This window comes from Natator depressus, chromosome 7 (genome assembly GCF_965152275.1).
Source record: "Natator depressus isolate rNatDep1 chromosome 7, rNatDep2.hap1, whole genome shotgun sequence".
In the NCBI taxonomy this organism is placed as follows: domain Eukaryota; kingdom Metazoa; phylum Chordata; order Testudines; family Cheloniidae; genus Natator; species Natator depressus.
Window position 1 is genome coordinate 107,122,313 of NC_134240.1, and position 24,838 is coordinate 107,147,150.

A 24,838-nucleotide genomic window follows, 5' to 3' on the forward strand; every position below is an offset into this window, starting at 1 on the left:
TCAGATTTATCCAAACCCGTCATCCAAACCTCTGCATTAGCTGCATCCCTCCTCTGTCCCTCAGGGTATCTCATGCTGGGGAACACGAAAGGAATCTGGATAACACAGAGGTTCAGATAATAAAGAAGAAGTGCCTGGGCAGGACGACAAAGAGGAGTACGAGCCCCTGGCTTCGGGGGAGGGCACACCCTCTGCACCCCGCTGACTTGGGAGTGAGGCCGTGACAGCAGAGCTGCAGGGCTGGTGACATCCTGTCCATTCAGGGGCAAGGTCCTGGTGGGGCAGAGCAGAGACACCCGGCCAAGCCTCTGCTCTGCCCTGCCAAGCCAGCATCTGTGCCTCTAAGGATTGGGTGCGACCAGCCCTGTGACAGCAGAGGGAGCCCTCTGCAGCCCCACTGTCATGGGAGTGAGCGAGTGGGGCAGAGCAGAGACCCCTGGCCAGGACTCGGAGGAAGATGAGCCACTGTCTGCAGAGGAGGCTCCCTCGTTGACAAATAGCTGCTACCCTCTTGATTATTGAAACTCCTGATTATCCAACTAACAGCAATGTCCCCCATGCTATTTGGATAATTGGGAGTATACTGTAATGCAGAAATGAAAGGAAACAGATTAGTTAAATGCTGGTACTATGACAAAATTGGCACAAAAAGGATTGTTATAAACTTAGTGTAGGCCAAGACAACATATCACGTGTCTGGTGGAAGCCCCTCTCCCAGTTTAGGAAATGGGGGAACACCAAGTTGAGGGGGCAACGTTTGGTGGAGGTACAAGGAGCAGCTCCACAGTATTGGTGTAGATCTGGGTAATTAAGTAAGATGAATGGGAGTTTGGCTATTGAGTGTGTAATAGAATTTGGTAAAATGCTCAGCAGTGACGAAAAGTAGCTTGAACACAACAGTTATTAAACTATACAGGCTAAAAAAAGCTGGGAAATCAGGGTTCCAAAATTGAACCATCTATCTGATTGCAAGTGGAGACAATGACTGGGGCAAGAGCACCTGTCTGAAAATTAGGTTTAAAGACTGGACTTCCTGGAATTCACATAAGAAGTCTGGGTGGCTGCAATTGGGGATGAACTGATAATTGGTCTGGATTTTCTTATGGCTAATATCGGTGTAGTTAATGCCAGGAAAGGTGTCTTACAAATTCAGTCTGTGGACATTCCCTTTAAAAATATGGCCTGCATGAGATAAATAGTTTGTAGACAATTAGTTTGCAGTAAATGAATTATGCCCTTAAGGACAGAAACCATTGTAACAACTATATGCTATAGCAGCTTTCAGGAAGGGAAAGGTGGGGAGAGGTTCAAAATTGTTTTCAGACCTAGGATTGGGGAGAGGAGATTTTATCTGCTAAAGTTTTTGTGGATCTGAAACAAGAACTGATACCTGTTCATTTGCTGAATGTTTCTGACAAGTAGCAAATATTAAAAAGGAACCACAGTTGCAAAATATGAACCAGTATATCTGGCATATGCTGTTGAACAGGAAAACTACAAGGGGAAGTTTTTACTGACAAAAAGTAACTTGAGACTTTACAGAAAAGGCCAACTACCTAGACATCCACTGAGGGGCTGTGTTCTCATTATAGAAGATTTATTTGTGGGTTGGCAAAAACGCTGTATAGATTGGATGAGAAAGGGAAACCATTTCAGCAGTGAGGTAAAGTATGATACAGTATTCTCAGAGCTGAAAAAGGCCCTTCTGACTTTCCCTCTATTTGTGTGTGTTTCAAAACCCCTTTCATATTGGCCACAGATGCTAGTGCTTATGGTTTGGGGGGCAGTATTGACACAAGAACACAAAGAATTTTATAGATTGGTGGCTTATTACTGCAAAAGTTTAGGTTGTCTTGAGATAAATTGTTGAAAAAGCTGTATAATGTAAGGTCACATGGAGACACTCTTAAAACAGGTGATCTGATATGGTTCCACAAACCTAAGGAGGTATCCAGGGTACAGGATTTCAGCATGGTTGCCACCCCAAATCTGAGAACATAGCTGTGTAAGCTGAGGCTGCAAAAGTTGTTACAGAGCTGAATTCCCCATTCCCCAAATGGAAAAAGTCTGCCTCAGCCAGCAAATTCTATGGAAACAACAGGCATTTCTCAGGGGCAGATTGAAAGGGACCCCTCCTTCGTGACTGAAAGAAAGTCTATCAGGGAGCAAAAAGTACCACAGAGGTTTGAGTGGGAATAAAAATCTATTTGTGATAGTGATGCAAAAACATCTTGACAGACACTGCATATATGTAAATAGTTAGCCGTGTATCATTTTAATTTGTTCGATTTGTCAAATTATTTCTTTTCTTTCTGTGAGGAATGGGGTATTGGGTGCCACCATTTTTTAGGATGATGAGTGAAACGGAGTTTGGGGGTGGGTGTTACGAGCGGGGTGAAACCTTGTGATGCGTTGGGTTAAAATTTCATTGAGAATTTAAGGGAATGAATGCACCCTTCAATTAACATAATTGTAAGGATAAATTCATCACAATGCCCCACCTATGACAAACGTGTAATGCAAACTGCCCAGGACTATATGAGCAGTGGGGATTTTGGTGTGGGTGGGGTTGTGGACAAAGAAAGATAGACAGACAGCCTGAGGAAATCCAAGCAGAAGCCTGTAAGCACAGTGTGACCCTGAGAGAAACCTGCGGAGATGTCAGGGATGCTGACTGAAAAGAAGGTTGGCCTGTAAGCTAAGAGACTAATGCTTTTGCCTTTGGTTCCTCCTGCATTTGGAGAAGCAGGATTCTTTGTTCCTTGTTTAAAATAAAAACTGCATCAAAGAAAATACTAGTTTCCATCATCAGTTTCTACTCCCAGCTGAAACATCCCCAGAGCTCTGAAAAGGTGCAACAATACTATTGAACTGAATGCTTTTACAGCTGACACATTCTGAATCTGAGTGCTCCCTCATTGACACACACTACCAAACATCAGACCCAGTCCTGCTCCCATTAAAGGCTGGATCAGACTTTTTTTTTTTTTTTTTTTTTTTCAATTTGTCCTAGGCCCCACAAGGTTGTCAGCATAAGCCTCAAGGTCGCAACTGGTCATTCTCAGTCACCACTACTTAAGTGAGTGGGAACTGTATTCAGAATAAAACTATATTTAAGTACATCATTTAAATTTCCAGAAATTGGGAATGGGCAACAGGGGATGGATCACTTGATGATGACCTGTTCATTCTCGTTGGGGGTCCTGGCATTGGCCACTGTCGGAAGACAGGATATTGGGCTAGATGGACCTTTGGTCTGACCCAGTGTGGCCATTCTAATGTTCTATGTTCTTACCATTCCCCACACTCCTTCCTCCCCAAAAGTATGTGAAGAAAACGTTTGACGGAGCAGACATCGTCAAGGAGTGGTTTAAGGGAAATTTTCAAAGAAACTTTGATTTCAACTGATACCATAACTCAGTTTTCATTTATACTTTACATTTTACATGGACCAGAGCTGGCAGTTGCTGAGTTGATGTGTTTGGGGTGCCCTCTGTGTCTACCCCAGACTTGATATGATTCTAAGGGCTTGTGTACACTGAAATGATACAGTGGCACAGCTGCAGCGTAAATGCTACTTACACCAATGAGGGGGTTCTCTTAGCAGTGTAGATAATCCACCTCTCTAAGAGGCAGTAGTTAGGTTGAGGGAAGAATTCTTTGGTCAACCTAGCGCTGTCTGCAGTAGGAGTTAGGTCGGCTTAACTACGCTGCTTAGGGGTGTGAGATTTTTCACACCTTGGAGTGACTTAGCTGTGTCAACCTAACTTTTTAGTGTAGACCAGAGCTCAGAAGTGTCAGATGGAACTGTCAAAATCCAGCTGTCAAAACCTTCTCACCCCCAGCATTCTCTAACTGCCTCTTGGTCATAGGCTTGAAAGTCTTGATCTTCTATTTAAAAGGTTGCATGGGGCCCAAAATCCCTGAACTGAAACCACTGCTTCCCATACCAATTAAATAAAATCCCATATACAGGCTTTGCTGAAGCTTAGCTTCTGATCTGAACTCTACCTCTGGTATACTTCTAAAATTAATGGTGCATATAATTCCTGATAATTCCTTTGAGGTCCACATCCATTAATGTGGAATCAGGCTCTGGCTGGTCCCATGAGGTAAGGGGGATGACAGAGATTCCAGCTTGAAACCCTGAGGCCTCATATAAAGAACTTGCAAGTGGTTAAAATGCTGGGTCTCTGCGGAGGCAGGAGGCAGAGAGTCTGCAAAAAAGCAGGCTGCAACTTGATTCCTAGGAGGATGGGGGCTAAGTCAGACCTACCTACTTCCAGGAGGCAAATGTGAAAACATGCTTTTAGGCTTTTGTTACTTTAATCCCTTTTCTCTCTGCTTGTAATATTCTTATAGGTACACAAATATGTTGTTTTGAACAAACCATTCTGTCAGTGTATTTTCAAACTGGTCACAACTCCCAGAGATAAGTCAATAGCAGGGTCCAAAGCCACTTGCATCTGCTCAGGTCATACAGCTGGTAAATGGAGGTACTGTAGCCTGCAGACCAATCTAAAAGTGGAGGGACTCATAGGATTCCAGTCAGAGAAATACAGGCACAAGCCTGTAAGTTGGAAAGTAAACCCATGGAGACACTGGGTGAGGGTTCAAAAGTACAGCTTACTCTGAACCAACAGATCCCAATCAGAGATGAGGCACGATAGTGCTAAGTACTGCAGAAGTCAGGAGTCAGGTACCAAAAGGTCAGAGTCTGAGAGGGGTGAGTGGGCAGACCAAGAATCAGGCATCAGGAGGCACAATCAGGTTACAGGGTGATCAGGGTTGGGCACCAGGTTACAGACAGCAATCAAATAGTGAAGTCAAGGACAAACCAAGGTCAGAAGCCAGAATTTAGTGTATAGTTCCTGGAGGATAAGTCCACCAATGGCTATTAGTCAGGAAGGGCAGGGCTTCAATATCGTGGTCTGAGTGTCCCTAGCCTCTGTTTGCCAGAAGTTGGGAGTGGATGGATAGGGGATGGATCACTTGATGTACATTCCCTCTGAAGCACCTGGTGTTGGCCAATGTCAGAAGACAGGATACTGGGCTAGATGGACTATTGGTCTGACCCAGTATGGCAGTTTGTATGGTCTTATGGCAAGCAGGGTCTAGAGCAGAGACAGCCAGGCAGTCTGTGTTGTTTCTGAGACAGCTTCCCTTCACTTCTTCCTAGTTTAAGTACTAGTACTAGTACTGGCCAATCAGTGGGCTGTGAGGGACTGCCACTCAGGTCCTACTGGGTAGTACTTCCTGCCGAGCCCAGCCTTGGAGCGTCCTCTCCGGGAAGCCCTGCCTAGGCCTCCAGTCACAATGCAGAGGTGTCAGTGGCCCAGAACCCCTTGGTCCCAGGTTCCAGCCCTGCAGATTCTCACAATACACATAAGAATTGATAGGTTGGGTGGGCCCATACTATAAAGAGCCTTGAAAGTGAATGTGAGTACTTTGTGCTTGATGGAATGCAGGAAGAGGAGCCATCAAATAGACATTAAAGAAAGGATGGTGTGGTCAAAGTGACAAGCCAGAAGGATGATATTTACAGCAGTCTTCTGAACAAGTATAAAGTGGCACAAAATGGGCTTTGTCAAATCCGGAGGGGAGGAGGTTTCATTAGTTGAGATGTGAGATTAAGGCCCAGACAAGAGATGTAGCTGTGTGGATGGAGAGGAAAGGCCAGATCTCAGGGATATTGTGCAGAAAAAAGCAGCAAAATTTAGACATTGGTCAAGAGAGAGGGTTGAGTCAAAGACAACATCCAGGTTACAGGAAAGATGGTGATTATGTCCAGTGATTCATTAAGGGGGTAATTCTTGGAGAGAAAGATTAAGTGCTCAGTTTTGGCCATGTTGAACATAAGCTGGCTATCCATGTCACAATGTCAGAGAGACAGACTGAGATTTTAGTCTGTCTAGGAGGAGACAGATCTGGAATGGAGCGAGAGAGCTGCAAGTCAACAGCATGAGGATGATAGTTAACACAATGTAAATGAGATCATCCAGAGACAGGGTGTAAAGCAGTCAAGGACAGAGTCCTAATACCTGGGATCCTTTGCAAGAATCTATGAATAGTATATAAATGCTGACTTTCTTGTTTGTCTGCCTGTCTTCCTTGCCAGAGCGGTGGAATTTTTTTAATGATATATATAGTATGCATGACTTTTCTTAGCAGACTATTTATAAGGTATATCAATTTTTGGATCTAAACAAGTTGGCATTGTGCCTTTAGATAAATTCCTATGATGTGAGTTCTCTTGTGTATTTTTTTCTCTTTATATGTGAAAAGAAAATTATACAGAGGATGGAAATGAATCTGAACTCTGTTACATTTGATACAATAGACTTTAATAGCTCTCAGTGTTTCACTTGTGGCAATTGTATAATGAAGACTTGCTATGCTTTCTTGGCCACACATCCTTTAAAAATATTAAGTTACTATTTTTTAACTATACCATTCTACCTTTTTCAGCTGAGCTCCTCTCTTGACTGATCCCTAGATGCAGAGGTCAATGTCACAGGCAAAACTGTGCTATCAATTTGTCACCCTACAGATACCAGGCAAAAGAGTTTAAATGGCTACTCAGCATTTCTCATCGATTTTCCCATAAGCACATATTCATTTTCAAAGGCATATCAGATATACACAGAAATGCAGTACAATAATGATTTGTTCCATATAGGTAATATTAGAAGTCCTGTCTTTGAAGGGATAGATCTAAAAGAATAAATTTAAATATACATAAACAATCCAAAGCTCCTCTCTGTGTAATCCACACACCAGTACTATGGAGGACAGATTATTGGCTGTCAAACTTGTTATAATACACTACTACCTTTTCATTTCACTAGATATCAAATGTACACAGTGCTTCATTCTTTCTTTAAAAAAATATTATTTTATGTTGATGTCAACTGTTGCACCAATATAACTACTTCACAGGGGTGTTGTGAAGATTGGATAATATTTATGTAGCGTTTTGAAGATAGATAAGGCCTGATTCTCCATAGTGATACACCAGTATGATACCCTTGACCATGATGCCTTAAAAGAGAGATGGGGTATTTTTGATGCAAAAGGAATCCAAGCCCATGATTTGCATACATTGGTAGAAGTTATTGGGTTCTTTGGCTAAAAGGTGTTATATAGGAATATCATCTATTAATAATAATCTGATTGTAAGAAAATTAAATGTATTCACATCTGATTTTTCTGAAATATTTAAAAATTACAGCTAGTACTACTATGGATATTGAATATAAGAACAATTTAAAAGCAGAAAATAAATGAACTTTCATAATTGTTACTGTGTTTGATTGAAAGTGTTGAAACACTTTCTTTTTGTTACTCCAAATAGCAATATTAATTTATGGGCCTACAATTACAGAGATATTTTTAACTGGAATGTAGTTACTCAACTGGACCTTACCCAGGAAACCAATGCTAACATCACTAGTCTTTCAAAAAGTACTGTGGGATTTTTTTTTAAATAACCACAAATGGTCAGAATCTCAGTTGAAAGACAGCAGCCCAGTGCTTAATAAGGTCCCCAGTTCAGTAAACCACTTCAGGACTTACTTCACTGTAATAATTTGTGTTAAGCAGCGTATTTAAGTACTTGTTTAAGTCCCTGTGATGGAGTGTTGACCCCACACCAGCCCTGACGGGGATAAGGTGACTCAGATGGGGCCAATTAACCTTATAGGCTGCAGCTGGAGGAGAGTCAGACTTGACTGAGATTCACTAATTGAAGATTTCAGAGTAACAGCCGTGTTAGTCTGTATTCGCAAAAAGAAAAGGAGTACTTGTGGCACCTTAGAGACTAACCAATTTATTTGAGCATAAGCTTTCGTGAGCTACATCCGATGAAGTGAGTTGTAGCTCACGAAAGCTTATGCTCAAATAAATTGGTTAGTCTCTAAGGTGCCACAAGTACTCCTTTTCTTTTTACTAATTGAAGATGAAGCCAGGCTGAGCTTGTTTAAAGCCAGGCAACTGAGGGCAGAAAAGGGCTGTAGGGTGAGAGTCTGCATTTGCTGTCTGTGCTGGAGAGCTGGGTAAGAGAAAATCTATGGTAACAGCAAAAGTCCTGGACTCCTGTCCCTGATATTGGAAGAGGTTTACCCAGAGGAGTTGTAGGGAAGAAAGCATGTGGAAGGCAGAGTAGGAAGAAGCCCAGGGAAAATGCAGTGAGGGGTTGAGAATGTATAGACCTTGGCTGCTGATTATAGGGTCCTTAGGTTGGAATCAGGAATAGTGGGTGTGCCTGAGTTCCCCTCCCAGCTGGTAGGGAAGTAGCACAGAGTGGGAAGTCACTCCGAGGACTGTCTGGGACAGTGTATAGATGGTTGGTCTTGAAAACCTTTGATACCCTGGAAGGGCAAGACTATATAGTGACCTAGCTGGAGGGCTGAGTCATAAAGAGGGAGTGCTGTGAAGTACAGGAGGAGAGGCCACTGCAGTGATGGAGTGACCGCTAGAAGGAGGTGCCAAACTGGTCCTTCTTGGATACAACATCAGTTGTATTAAAAAAATCTATAAAAATGCAACTTATTTTTATGAACAAAAGTACCATTAGGCGCAGTTACAGTATGTCATTCCTGTTCTTCAGAAAGCAACTGGAGCAATAGCTGTCTTAGGTCCTAGCTCATTTGAGAGTAGCAAGTAATCTAACTAGCATTAGTCAAACATAATTAGTATTTTGTTCAGTTTCCAGAGACCATGAAGCAAGAGGCATATCCAGTTTACATTTATTCTTCATCAACTGTAGCAAATGAAGAGAAACATATTTGTGGAAGACATTGAACTGATCATTATCAATGCTTGTCATTAATGTGGAAAGCACTGTCTTGGTGATGGAAAAGGTTGATTGACTAGTTTTATAATTAGGCTTTTTCCAGGTGAGAGGCTAAAGTTTGATTTCCTCAAAGATAACCTGTCCCTTCCCAATTGCAGTTTTCTTTTCTTTGATGAGCTCTCAGGATCTCTCAAGTGTCAGCTGCAATGTTAGCATCATTAAGCAACACTCCAAGCTATCTTTCAAATAGAGATTTTGGTCTTCCATAACTAGGCATAGAATACTTTTGTTTAAAAGCTATTCAGGGACATTGGAAGAATGTGCCTCGCTCAACTGAAATTCCATAAGAATAGCAGCACCTTGAAGCTTTAGTTACAAATTTTAAGACTGGAGACATTCAGAGGATAAACTAGTTAGTGCTGAGAATCTTTGTAAAGCAACACATAAGGCATTGATCCTTCTGTTTTGACACAACCAAGGTGGTTTATACAACAGCTTAATATATTTATTTAAACGTACTCTAACTGTTATGAAATCCATGGTCTTTCCTGACACATTTAGTGCTGCTTTTGACAAGTTCAGTTACTTTGTTAATTTGGATAGTGATTTCAGCATTCACAGTACATCATTTGTTATAACACACGCTCCCAAGATAAATAAATGGTGACACTACTGGATACATTTGGCCACAGATAAATATTGCTGGTTTAGCATAAGGGTGGCCAGGAGGAGGTCAGCAGAAAATGTCTATCTTGTTTATTCTGTCAATGAGACCCATGTCCATTGCTACTGTTCAGACTGTAGCTCCTACAGCAGTGATTCACACATTTGGGGGGCAGCTGTAACAATTTACCAGGCTACAAGTTCAGCTGTACCAGCTAGTGTCAGCCAACTCATTCAGTTTTGTACTTTCTACTGTGCAGTAAGGAAGGGATTACTCCAGACCTCAGGCTACACTGTGGATTATAACCTGCACCACAGCAAACAGAAATGTAATGATCTTCGAAGATGTCACTCTTTCTAAGAAGTGGAAGAAACCAACATCCCGGAACTCTCCCTGAGCACAGGAGAGAGGATGTCACTCAAAGGAAGGGTTCTTCTTCCTCCCTTTAATCCCTCTCTTTTTTTCCCTAATTTACCTTCTTTCCCTTCCATATATATATCTTTAGAAAATATGCAGGAATATGATACTTGGGCTGAAATGTTTGCATTTATTATACAGAAGCTAAGCTGCAATTGCTCACTGTTGGGCTAAAACATATCTTTCTTTTATTTATCATTTGGCTTTAGTTTCTTCTTAGTTTCCCATTTTCTTGACTCCTTTTGCAAGCTTCTTCCTCTCTTCTCCTCTGCTTTCTGTTTTTCCTCCCCCATTCTCTCTTGCCTGTTTTGTCTGGATTCAGGAAGTATATCCTCAGCCTATTTTTGGTCATTTCTTTCTTTTGTTGCTGAGCAAGGAGCAACTCAGGGCATGGCGCCTCTGCAGATGTAAAAGGAAAAATGATTGGAAGAGTGAACGTTTTATTTCTGATGCCTGAATATTACACGTAGTGGTGTTTATGCAGGGGGCTTATGGAATGTCACTACGTTCAAGCTCCACTTGGAGCAGGTGTGGGAGGGGGGGTGTATCATGGAGCTGATTACAGCTTCCTGATTCTGTGAGGGGGGAGTGTCAAGGAATAGGTTACAGCCTGAAACTATAGGTCATTATGCTACCCTTGGCCTCAACATTAGTTAGGGCTACTCTCATTTATGCCACGTGTATGGTCCTTATAGGATATCATGGCAGTGGAAGATTAGCAGAATGGCACTTCATCACACCCCTTCCTAATACTGCCTCTTTCCATCCCTCTTTTGACAGGCCCCCTATACTGGGCTGGTGTAGGAGCTAGCTCCTCTGGCATTACACTAGCAGTCAGTTCCTGCCTCTTGTGCGATTCTCCCCTGGTCAGTGGCTGCTGGAATCATTCTGACCCCTTTTTGCTGTTTGGAGGAACAAAGGAACAGGTTGTGATTTAAAACAAGAAAAATGTCTCTACATGATGTGCCTTTGCAAAGGTGAATTTCATTAAGTGAGAGTGACGTTGCACTCCATATGTTTATGAAAATATGCTTATGAGTGTGAATATAATGTAACTGGAATACGCTTCATGCAAAAGGTCTCTTGTAAGGTCTCATTACAAAGCTTATAATCTACTGAGTGTATTCATCCTATTTGTATGTATGTAAGATTCTTGTATCTAAAACTAGAAATATGAAGTATTACTCTGAAGTCCTATTGTAACTATGCAAAGTGTGGGCCATTAATGGTGGCTTGAAATCTTGATGGCTCCCATTAACTAGGACAATTAGTTGTAAATGGCTCTGTTTACTTGTAAGCCTTCCTGTATAGGTGTGTGCCAGCCAGTGGGTAATGAAGTCTCACAGGACATGTGAACATGTCACATGATCCTGGAATCCATCTTAAACCTGATGCTTTTCCATTTAGAAGGAGGGGTGGCCAACAGCACTATAGCCGACAGCAGCCCAGGCTCGCAGCCCGGGGTGGGGGAGGGACGAGGCAGCAAAGGATACCGAGCCGCCCGGCCCACCTCACGGCTGTGGAGAGTCACAGTTCCCCGCAGAGGGCCCCGTACTCTCTCCCTCACGCAGAATGCACGGGACTGGCGCATTCGGCTCTGTGAATACAGCCCCTGCCTAAGGAGACTGCAGTGCCCACTGGGTGTGTGGGAGCCAACCCACTCTTACCTGCTGTCACAGCCCACCTGTGGCCCTGCCCATACTTCAGCCGAAAGTATCTTTAAATCCATTTCTAAGAGCTAGTGCCTGGGCTGTCATTCAAAGCCACCACTCCCAATCATCTGACCAGGTGTCATTCACCATCCATTCACCCCCAGTCTGTTGGCTGCTGGACTACATGGGGTAGCCTGACTACCCAGAAAGGTACTATTTGTAGTTGAACCTGTGCTGCCACAATTTCACTGCTATTTTTAGCCATGCTAGCTAAATTAAAGCTAGTGGGGGGAGGGGGGGCCAGAGGGAGGAAGGCAGTATGCCTAGCCGAGCTGCACTCACATCTCTGATTGGGGAGACGTACCCATTGTGCCTCATTGAAATAAATGTAAGCATTTGCCCATTTAAGCCATCATCTTCATTGGTTGGGAGGCCTGCAGTGATTTTTTTTTTTAATCTTTTCTCTGAAGAGACTAAAATAGCTCAAATATAGTCTCTCTCCATTAGTGCATTACATACATCTATCTGGTATTTGTTCTACAGTACATGTGATAGGACAGTCAGAGGGGGAAATCTCCATGTTAAATATTATCATTCACGACCTGGTTACGGGTCTGGTCCTGAAAAGTACTGAGTACCCAGCAAAGCACTTAAGCCCATGCTTAACTTTTAGCTCATTGACGTTCAGGGGGCTATTCAAGTGTTTCAAGTTAACTACATGTTTCAGTGCTTTCCTGGGCTAGGGCCAATGTTCAGAACCTTCTTACATCCTGCCTCCTACTTTCTCAGCTAGGATTTTGTGTATTTCCCCTCTTCTGTGTTTTTCCATAGTTTGCACTAAGATCTGCCACGTATCATGTTATGAGGTGCTACATACCTGTGTCAATAACTTCATCTTTGTTGTATGGCTTCCCTCATCTATGAATGTTACAAATAATTCACTGATTTAGTGCAATATGCACAAGTAGCACACTGATTGAAGGAATTCAGTGCTCCACACATGCGTTCAAGGACAGAACTTGTTTTGATCTTCCGTGTTCAGGGTTTTCCCTCCCCTTGGGTATTTCTCCATTGACTTTCACTGTGCTCTCCTTGGATTCACAGTTTGGCAGGGTTTTAATGATCCTGTCAGCTCTAGTTAGCACAAAAACGGGGATTTTTGCAGTTCATTGACAGTGGCTGGCGGAGAGGAAGTGTGTGGGCTAATAATATGCAAATACTGCTGTGGTATCATTATTCATTCTTTCATAACATAACCTGATAGCTTTGTTTTTTATTTTCAATTAATATTTTAACTAATGGGAAGTGGTTGGATCTGATTTAGCAGCAGCTGTTGGATAGATGTGCGGCTCTAGCTAAGGTGGATGATGTCATTGAAATAAAATGCTGACAGTGTAAAAACCATGGGAACATGTTTACTTGTATTTTCTGATGACTAAGAAACAATATTATTTGCTCATGAAATGTTCTGGCTTGTCAGTCAGGGAGAGAAGTCCTCTAACTGCAGATCAGGTACAGCACAGGAAGAATCAGAGCAAACTTCTGCACATCACCGCCTGGCCAAAGTGACTCTACCGTCTTCCCAGGCAGTCCCCTTTACAGGTGTAAGGTTTCCTCGCTTTTCCTGAGAAGGGTATTACCTGAAAAGGGTATTAGTGCAGTTTTGTTCAGCTCCTCTGAACTGAGAATGCAAGCTAGGTTTTCATACCCACCAAACAACGATAAGGTGGAAGTAATTTTTGGTCACCAAACTACTTACTTAGGGTACACTTATATTGGTAATGTACTGTAAAGGTAAAATGCCATATATCTCATTGCCCATCTGTGACACTGGCAGACCAGGTGCCAGCTCTTGCCAAAGCTTTAGGCCTCAGCCGAGCACGAACAAATTCATTGATGGAAACCAGTCTGTTTCACCTGTGTGCTAGTATGGTTAAGTGTCTTCTAACTGTGTTTAGTGTTTTGACTTTATGAAACATTTGTAAGATGCTGCATGCATTAATCTCACTTATAATACCTTTATCACATGCTATAAGGTAATATTTCAGTTTTTGCTTTGTATCTTTAAAAAAATGTTTGCTCTGAAACTGTGAACCCAGTCAGGAAGGGTCATGTCCTTCCCATCAAGAAGGCCTGTCTAAACTAAATGGGCCACCGTGGGACATCACAATACAAAGACATTAATTACCCCCTTGGTCCCATGAAGAGGCTATAGGCCAAAGTGCTCACCCCATCAGCTTGAATTCTGAGAGAAGGAAATAAAAATAGCTGACAAAAAACTTTTTCATCTATTTTGCTGTTTGGACTCTCTCAGGGCTGGAGCTATGAAACAGAAGCAGAGATCCATAGGCTCAAGCTGGGTTAGCCCTAAAAGACATTCAGAACTAACAGATTAGAACAACTCCATCATTTTTTTAAACCATAGACCATAACTCATTTGTGTGTATACCTGCTTTAATCTAGTAATAACTCATTTCTTTTCTTAATTAATAAACCCTGAGATAGGAGTGGCTACAGACATTGTCTTTGGTATGAGATCTAGGGTGCAAATTGACCTGTGCACCAGTGTTCCCTGTCTTTCTCTGTGGCTCCCTGCAGCGAATCCAGACAAGCCAAACTCCTGCAGGAGGCTTGTACTGTGCTCCTTGAAAGCACAATGCTCTGTGGGTATTTACAGCAATACAAGCTGTGTCTTCAAAACAAGGTAACCATTTATTAGTCACCTGGCACACAGACTCTGAGAGTCCTTAGGTGAGCCCAGAGAGGCAGGAGTAAAGCCATAGTCCGTCTTGGTCAAACCAGTGCCCTGATGGACAAGCTAACTGTAATCGACTCCATCTCTGGCACTCACTCTCTTCCCCCACCTCCAGTCCAGGCTCCTCAGTTCTTCCAAAAAGCCCCCTTCTTCTGGATGCCTGACACCTCTGCTTTCCAGCAGCTCAAGAATCCCGCCTGCTGAGGTTTCCTGCTCTTAGGTGTTGATAGTTCAGTCTTTGAAGTATCCTTGTTTCTTGCTGGACCCTCTGTTGACTTTGGCCAGTTTCAGTCAGTTCTTTAATGATCCTATATCTTCTCCTCCCAACCCCGCCCCCCAGCAAGGTCACACACCCACCCCTTCTGCCTCCTGTGCTGTTCCAGGAATAGTGTTAACCCATTTGCACCCACTAGTTAGCAATGCCACATTCAGAGGGAAACTGAGGCATGGATGCATACAAGTATTACAGAAAATTCCCCCTTTGTCACATATGCATTAAACAGACATTCTGCAAAGTCTGTCTTTAAACAAGAACTCCTGTGAAGAAAAGTAACACTGTCGGCTGTCCTGATTTACAAATCTCTTTTCCTCTGCTTGCTTGTCAAAGTTATTCAAAGTATTTACGTTACAGCCATAAAACATGCTTTTGAAGCATTTGTAAAGGGGTATCTTAAATATTTAATGCTGTGAATAATATCTGTTTAATTTAAATATTTTATATCAGAATAATACTAAGGCATTAGTATCACCATCAGCACTTGACAACAACACAAAACTTTGCTCAACAAAAGGAGAAAAGTGTTAGATGTGAGACTCTTGCTCTGAAGTTTATCCATTTAAATGTTTTGAAATGTCAGGGATCAGAAACGTTATTAAATAAAGGTGAAAAATCCACATTTTTCCTTCTTTCCTTCCTCCCTCCATACCAAACCTTTTTAAGTGTCCGACTCAAAGCCAACTGGAGTGTTTCCATTGTCTTCAGGGGGCTTTGGATCAATGCCTAGAAAAACATTCCTATTTTACATATAGGAAATGACTTGCTCAACTATTTTATTCCTTAAAAGTAATATGCATATTACTAACATTTGTGGAGTATTGTGTGGATTGGTTTCCATGTGTTGCACTCAGTTACTCAGTATTAACATATAATATTAAGCTTAAGTCAATGTGTCTGTTTGCACGAATAAGTGAGAAGGATTTGGCCTTGTTTGATCTGCTTCATGCTCTCTTACTACAGTCTAAAATTACCTGTATCATCTTGCAAACTCTGCTATCCAGTGTGTTCACAGGCATAACGATTACTTGGTTTAATTATGAATATTGATCTTAATTTGGCATCCTTGACAAAACACATAAAGGACTACAGGCAGGTGTAAGATACTGCCAGCAGTACTTGAGGGACTACACATGTGTGGAAGGGTTTCAGGATTGGTCCTTTATCTGGATGATGGAAGGTACTACTGCAGTGGTTCTCAAAGCTGGTCCACCGCTTGTTCAGGGAAAGCCCCTGGCGGGCTGGACCAGTTTGTTTACCTGCCATGTCCGCAGGTTCGGCCCATCGCGGCTCGCGCTGGCCGCGGTTCAGCGTTCCGGGCTAATGGGGGCTGTGGGAAGGGCAGCCAACACGCCCGTAGGCCCGTGCCGTTTCACGCAGCCCTCATTGGCCTGGAGCGGCGAACCGTGGGCAGTGGGAGCCACAATCGGCCGAACCTGCAGATGCGGCAGGTAAACAAACTGGTTCGGCCCGCCAGGGGCTTTCCACTGTACTACTGGACAGAAAAGATGCAAATAACTTATCTCAAGAAAAAAAGATTCAACAATGTAGTTTCATATGGTGCAGTAAGGCCAGAGCAGCTGGCATTTTATGCAGCTTGATGTCAACTTTAATTGACTGCATAGGGCTGCATTTTTCTTCAGTCTTACTCTAATAAAGTTCACAGAGAACTTACACCAGAAAGTCATCTGTTTTTCCTAAATGGGTTACCCAGGCAATACAAAACACTACAATATAAAACAGTAAGCTGATGAGTAGCTCATCTTGTCCAGCAATGATCACAAAGTCCTTTATGAAGTGAGAACTAATTGTCTGGTCCATAGCCCTGCCTCATTAGTCTTTCTTTAACACCTGCCTGAGAGTTGAGCAGGGCATTCATGCCTTGATTATTGCTGGAAATCAAGTAGGGCCTCAGCACCCTTTCATAGGTACATCCATGGTTTAATAGTAGCTCTGTAACTGGTCAGCTTCTCCCAACACTATGTATACTCTTACACACTTGCCTGATTAACATACCTTTGTACCAAGAGCCTCACACACACCACCCCTTCTACATTAAAGGCCTAAGGGCTTCTCTACACTACCAAGTTTTATTGACAAAAGTTATGTCGACACCCAAAAGTCGACAAAACAAAAATCACCAAAGGGTGTTCACACTTGCTCCCTCCCTTGACAGATCATGTCCACATTGGGGACACCATCATCGACGGGTAAGCAATGTACCGTGGGTATGTGGCCCACAGTGCAGTGTTGTGGGAAGGAAGAGCTGATCGCTGCGTATCTTGGGATTCTCTCTGAATTCTCCCACAGCCCCCTTAGCTGCCAAGAGCAGCATCATGAGTAGCTCTGTGAGCTCTCCATGCTGAGGAATGGCAAAGCAGCACCGTAATCTGTCCCCCTCCCCCTGCAGCAGCAGTCTGCCTGCTGCTATGTTCCTAGTGCCGGGCAGAACAGGAGCATTCCAATGATTTGCTCTTTGAGGGATTGGCTACACTTGCGAGTTAGAGCATATTAAAGGAGCCCCGGGCGCACTAGCTCACTACCTGTCCACACTGGCAAGGCATGTAGAGCACTCCGACTCCACAGCTGGTCCACTCCTGGTACTCCACCTCGGCGAGTGGAATAACGTTTTGTGCGCCCCTGCTGGAGCACCGCAGCGCCAGTGTGGACGCCCTGGTCTGTTAATGTGCTCTGATTGGCCTCCAGAAGTGTCCCACAATGCCTGTTATAGCCACTGTGGTCATCACTTTGAACTCTACTGCCCTGCCCTCAGGTGACCAACCGTCAGACCCATCCTTTAAATTCTCTGGGAATTTTGAAAATCCCCGTCCTGTTTGCTCAGCCAGGCATGGAGTGCTGTCAGCGAATCTTTCCAGGTGACCATGCCTTCATGCGCCAGTCGATCCCAGTATGGAGCAATGGTGAGGTGCTGGACCTCATCAGTGTTTGGGGGGAGGAAGCTGTCCAGTCCCAGCTGAGCTCCAGCCATAGGAATTACGATACCTTCAGGCAGATATCAAGGGACATGATGGAAAGGGGCCATGACCGGGATGCACTGCAGTGCAGGGTTAAAGTGAAGGAGCTGTGGAATGCCTACTGCAAAGCCCGTGAGGCAAACAGCTGCTCCGGTGCTCCCCTGCGACCTGCTGTTTCTACAAAGAGCTGGATGCAATACTTGGGGGCGACCCCACCTCCACTCCGAGAACCACCATGGACACTACAGAGCCCAGTTCAACAAGGTGGGAGGAGGAACAGGAACAGCAAAGCAGGAGCGAGGGTGCTGAGGCAGAGGAAGACACCCCGGAGTCCCTAGATGCATGCAGCCAGGAGCTGTTCTCAAGCCAGGAGGAAGGTAGCCAGTTGCGGCGGCTGGTGCTTGGGGAAGGACAAACACCAGAGGAGGTTCCTGGTAAGCGGCTTTTATTTTGGGAAGGAAGTTATTCTGTGCGGGCTCTTGGGGTGAGGAGGGTTAGGGCTGCGTGCATGCCTAGATGCGGAAGAGGGCGTTGATGTGCTCTCTCACATCATGGTAATCGACCTCAGTGATCTCTTCAAAGGTCTCAGCCAGAACTTGGGCAATGCGCTTGCGCAGGTTTCTCGGGAGAGCCATTGTGGTCCTTGTCCCAGTAAGGCTAATTTGTCCGTGCTACGGTGCTGTGAGGGGTGGGGGGACCATTGCTGCACACAGGCAAGCTCCATATGGGCCAGGTCGGAATCTGCATTGCAGTAGAAGACCCTCCCTTGCTTCCCAGGTCACCCTCAGCAGCGAGATATCTTCCAGGACGAACTCCTGTGGAAAATGTGGGGACAGTGTTCAGTATAGGGGCCCCCTGCCGCTGTTGGCTCTGCCCAAGGCACAGAAACCCAGAGGACAGTACAGCCGTAAAACAATCAGTCACACTTGAACCTATGCTTACTCATCATTTTGGGGCTCCTGTGGGTTATGTGCGCTCTCTTTGGGATGGGCAAATTATGCTATTGTGTAGACTGTACTTGCCCTTAAGTATGGGGGAATCATTGCTCTGTCTGGTGTCAACAATGCTGCCTCTGTTAAGTGTTGCATTTTGCCTTTACAGATGCAATCTTGAGATCTCAGTCATCCATGTTATCACCGGCCGAAGGACTCCAAAGAATCAGAAAGAGGCAACGTAGAAGCAAGGAAGACACGTTTCATGAAGTAATGCAGCATTCAAGTAATGAAATCAAAAAGTGCAGGAGTGGCAGGACAGTGAAAGGAGGATGCACCAGCAGAATGAGGAGCGCCGGCACAAAAGCGCGGTGCTCCGGCAGCAAGGCACGGATCGGCTGATAAGCATAATGGAGCACCAAGCGGACTTTACCCAGGCACTCGTAGCCATGCAGGCAGAGCACTACCGCCCCCGCCCCCCTGCAGCCCTTGTCCCAAAACTCTTTCCCTTGTGCCCCCATGTCACCTTCAACGCACTTTCCCCAACATCCGGGTTCTTACCACCACCAGCTGCCTCCAACACCCGTGGCTTCACCACCCAGCCCTGAAAACTACGACCCTTACCCACTGCACTCAACCCCCATCACCAGGCAGTATAGCCATCCTGAAGTGCAGCACTCATTGCACAGCACTCCAGACAGGAAGGCTGAGTATGATAACAGGACATACGCAAATCTGTGATTGTACCATTCCCCACCCCACCCCCTTGCCCTTTCTGTTTCCCAAGCAGTTGTGTATCTTTTCAATAAATGAATTTTCTTTTCAATAAATGGATTTTTTTGGCTTTGAAAACATTCTTTATTATTGCATAAAGTAAAAGATAACTTAGCCCAGGAAAGAAACAGGCACTGCAAGTCAGCATAGCAAACACAGATTCCTACAAACATTGGAATCACTGCCCTTCACTCCCGTGCAGGGCACCAGACATTACTGGTGGCTTTCAGCCTCAGATTCCTCCCTCAAGGCATCCCTAATCCTTGCAGCCCCACGCTGGGCCCCTCTAATAGCCCTGCTCTCTGGCTGTTCAAATTCAGCCTCCAGGTGTTAAACCTCCGAGTTCCATGCCTGAGCGAATTGTTCATCCTTCCCTTCACAAATGTTATGGAGGGTACAGCACGCGGATATAACCGCGGGGATGCTGTCATTGGCCAGGTCCAGCTTCCCATACAGAGAGCGCCAGTGGCCCTTTCAATGGTCAAAAGCACACTCCACAGTGATTCTGCACCGGCTCAGCCTGTTATAGAACTGCTCCTTGCTGCTGTCAAGGTTCCCTGTGTAGGGTTTCATGAGCCACGGCATTAAAGGGTAAGCGGGATCTACAATGGGCATTTCGACTTCACCTACAGTGATCTTCCGGTCTGGGAAGAAAGTCCCGGCTTGCAGCTTCCTGAACAGGTCTGTGTTCCAAAAGATGCATGAGTCATGCACCTTTCCAGAGCAGCCTGTGTTAATGTCAATGAAACACCCATGGTGATCCACAAGCGCCTGGAGAACCATAGAGAAATACCCCTTCCGATTAACATACTTGGAGGCTAGGTGGGATGGTGCCAGAATTGGAATATGTGTGCCATCTATCGCCCCTCCGCAGTTAGGGAAACCCATTTGTGCAAAGCCATCCACAATGTCACACATGTTACCCAGAGTCATGGTTCCTCTGAGCAGGATGCGATTAATGGCCCTGCAAACTTGCATCAACACGATTCCAACGGTCAACTTTCCCACTCCAAACTGGTTATCGACCGATCGGTAGCTGTCTGGAGTCGCTAGCTTCCAGATTGCAATAGCCACCCGCTTCTCCAGCGTCAGGGCAGCTCTCAATCTCGTGTCCTTGCACCGCAGGGTGGGGGCGAGCTCCCCACACAGTCCCATGAAAGTGGCTTTTCTCATCCGAAAGTTCTGCAGCCACTGCTCGTCATCCCAGACTTGCATGACGATGTGATCCCACCACTCAGGGCTTGTTTCCCGAGCCCAGAAGTGGCGTTCCACGGTGGTGAGCATGTCCATGAATGCCACAAGCAGTCTCGTGTCATATGCGTTACTCGAGTCGATATCGTCGGAGCTCTCACTGTCACTTTGGATCATAAGGAATAGCTCGACTGCCAAACGTGACATGCTGGCGAGACTCGTCAGCATACTCCTCAGCAGTTCGGGCTCCATTCCCGCAGACCAAAAGGGAAGAGAGAGCGCGCAGTACAAAAAACGTTGAAAGATGGCGCCAAATGTGGACGGAAGCACAGGGATTGCTGGGATGCAAACCGGTGCATTACGGGGCGTTGGGACAGGACCCAGAATGCCCCGCACTCCCCTCACCCTTCCCACAAGCCACAGCACCAGAATGGGAAGAGGTGCTCTGTGGGATAGCTGCCCACAATGCACCGCTCCCAGGGCCGCTGCAAGTGCCACAAATGTGGCCACGCCAGTGCGCTTGCAGCTGTCAGTGTGGACAAACTGCAGCGCTTTCCCTACTGCGCTCTCCAAAGGCGGGTTTAACTCAAAGCGCTCTACATCTGCAAGTGTAGCGATGCCCTTTGTTTGTTTCCAAAACGGAGTGCACATAGATACTTCCCCGAGCTTTAAAAGGGGTGGGGCACATGCCTGCAGGGCAGCAGAGATCAAAACATTGAGCAGAGCAATCAGGGCAGGCATTGTGTGATACTGGCCAAAGCTAGTTCCGCAGACAAAAAAATCAGCAGTGTCTACACTGGCTCTTTGTCGACAGTAAAGGAGGGGGAAAGACAAAAGTCTCTCGCAGGGGTGGAAGTTTTTTGTTGCCAAAACTGGGCGTTTTTCGCAACAAAAGTCCCATTGTAGTGTGTATGCTCTTGCTGTTTTGTCGCCAAAAGGCAGTTTTTGGGGACAAAACTTGGTAGTGTAGACAAGACCTGAGTTTAACTAGTGTAGGCCCTTCTGCGGAGAAGGTATGTCCACAGTTACGTCTCTCTTTAGTAGGGTTACACCGAGATAGCGAAGGTCAAAATTTGACCTTTTATAGGTAAATAAAATGCTCCAAAGCTTTTTAGGTTATTGGGTCTGGCTGAGAAAGCTTGGTGAAACTTGAACAATACGTATCAAGATATTTTTCATCACTGTTGCTAGTTGTTTTCCTTGGACTTTAAAGTACTTCAGAGCTTCTGTTTGTCTATTATTAGCTTGATTAACAAGAATAATTTATAGTTTCAAGCAGTGTAGGGGCTCCAGGGAAGTACAAGATGTCATAAATAGAAAACAATGTGTGTATTTCCTTTCTTGGCAGAAAAATTCCTGTCTTTAAGTGCCATGTGGGACTTGGCGTAAAATACCTCACAAAAAACAGGAAGGGTTGCCAAAAACTGGAGCAACGTCACAGCTCTTTTCATCAGTTGTTTACAATTATGTTGGCTGCATGACGACAAATACCTGGCTTAGCCAGTGCCAAAATCTCCCTTGGTGGAACATGATGTAAACAACCATCAAGAAATTCTAATCTTACTTCCTTTCTTTCTTGTCGCTTTTCTCCTGTTTCCCCTTCTCAAGCCATGCTTAACTGTGTCTTTCCTATGATATGAGCATTTTCCAGTCCCGCTGACATATATCAATGTATTTGTGTATTCTGTGAAAATAACAAAATTAGTGTATGGAATACTTTATACCTTTTCCCCAGCTAACACTTATTCATATCCTGATATTGAGCAGTGTTGTCAAAAGTTTTAACGTCTGTAGATAGTGGTAGCAGTAACCTGTGTCACAAGTTAATTTAGAGTCAAAGTCTCATACTGAGTAGTACTGTACTCAGTGAGTGACCCCACTGACTTCAGTGGAACTTGGTTGAGTAAGGTACTGTATGTATAATGGTATCAGAATCGGGACCTCGATGAATAGAAGGGGCCTGGTTTTCTGTTGTTCTGCACCTAGTGTAATCATCGACATCAGTGCAAAATGAGTGTAAAACAGTACCATTCTGATCTGGTAATCTTTTACATGCACTTGTCACTCACTTGGTATGGGTGTGCATGACTAGGGCAACAGGTGCAGGGCAACAGAATCAGGCTGAGGAAGAAGATGCTGAGCCTGCCTCACTAATACACACGCACTGCCCTCTAGCTGAAGTCACAGTTACAGAACCTCAACTTAAAACACTCATATGGCAAACAAACACATCAACATTTGGCAAGACAAATACAGACTGTATAAAAGTTCCAAGAGGAACACTACACCTCCTCTCTAAAAGTGGAATCTCCACAGCTGTAAGTGCTGTTTAACGTCAATTGTTTTCCATCAGCTTTTTTCCCCATAGTGCATAAGAAGCCATGTATGAAAGTTGTGACTGTTGGAACATTTGCTCCAGAATTAAGTCAAAGGACTAAACCCAAAGATTAAAAGAACAGTGTTTTCCTCAGAGATGAAATGTTTTATACTTGCATAATTAGAATAGAGGATCATTGCTATATGGAGGCTAACATTATTTCTTGCTGGCCTCTGCATTTTTTGTGCTATTATATGTCAGCCATTATGTAATATAGGGAGAGAAAATGGTCTTGTGTTTAAGATGGAGAGCTGAGAGTCGGAACATTTTAGTTCTATTCCTGAATATGTGACCTTGGACAAGTCACTTAACTGCTCTGTACATCAGTTTCCATAGTACACAAGATAAAGACCCTGGGTATCCTTTACGGATATGAGCAGATCCCTGCACCCACACAGAGCCTCCTGGAAGTCAGTGGCACTAGACACAGGTGCAGAAGACTGCCTGCAGGGAGCCAGGGAAAAAATTACCCATTTTTTCATGCTTTTTGTGTATAAAAAGATCTTCTATACTTTCCACAGTATGCATCCGATGAAGTGAGCTGTAGCTCACGAAAGCTTATGCTCAAATAAATTGGTTAGTCTCTAAGGTGCCACAAGTACTCCTTTTCTAAAGGCCTGTATAACACTTTTGTTTAAATATGTAAGTCATTGTCTTTTCCTTATGCCGATTGTCAGGCAGTCTAGAGTAGCTCACAACTGAGAGTGCCAGACTCAGGTCAGGCTTCTCAGAAAACAGGGCAGACATCCCAAACTGGAGATATTCTATAATTAAATTTTACCAAGCCAGTAACAAATACGTGCTCCTGGATTACAATGGTCTCACCATGAAGCTACAAACAGTCCACTTAGGCTTTCCAGTGCATCTTGCTGCCCAGACAAACTAGACTTTGATGAGAGGTTATTAAAACCAAAATCACTTCACATTAGGTTGCTCCCAGTCCCAAAGGATCAGTCACTTACCCTGATCAATGGATACTCTTGATCTTAGACCAAAAACAACACTGGCAGCCAGTTTGTCTAGTAAATTAGAGTTTATTAGCAAAGACAAAGAAATGAGTTAAGCTTTATTAGTAAGAAAAAGAAATGAGAGTTAGAGAGGTTAAAGCATGTAAAATACATCAACAGATGAATCCAAGTTTGTAAATCCAATGTGGTAGCAGAGATATAATAATCTGCTAGTTTTCCATAACTCTTTCAGGACTACCCAAAATAACTTTGGGGATCTCTGTCTTACATCTGGAATGCTTCCTGAAAGTGTCCAAACAACTCAGAGTTACAGGATTGATCACTGGATCCATTCTTATGGCTGCTTTCCATGGAAAGCAATCTGGCAAGTATTTTCATCACAGCATAGGCTCTTAAATGCAAACTGAGCTTGTGAAATTCCACTGTCGAATACAATGACCTATGCTTTGAAGTTAGCAACCTTCTTCATTTACATTTCCAAGGCTTCAGTTGCATTTGATGGGCAAATGTAATTACTGGGATTTATGCTATGTAAATTGTAATGTAACCACATACAACAATCCTTCATTAGTTTTCATGAAGTTCACACATCAAGTAAATTCTCATCTTAATGCTAACACACGCTTTTGATCTAGGGTTAATTAGGCACAGGGATATACATAATGTAAATCGATAATAATCAACAGGTTGAGACAATATTATTTGCATTTCCTTTGAACTAAATTAACACTCAAGTGAACTAGTACACTTAACATTCCTTTGATATTCACCCACAAGTTAATTGGCCTGTTATTCTGACCTGAGCTGGCCTATCAGTGTCACACATATTTTTAGCATACCTTTCCCTCCATCTATCACTTCAATTAGGCCACAGTATCGCCCATCTACAGTACCTATACCTCCCAGATCAATTATAAAACCTGATTGTCTCTACTGTCTGTGTGATAAAGCTGGGAGTACTTTGTTATTTTAGCAGCCTGAGTCAACATTACCATGGAGGATGTTTTAGAAACAAGGTCAAAGACATTCCTGAGCAAAATTTAAAAGATATGAATAGACGTGTTT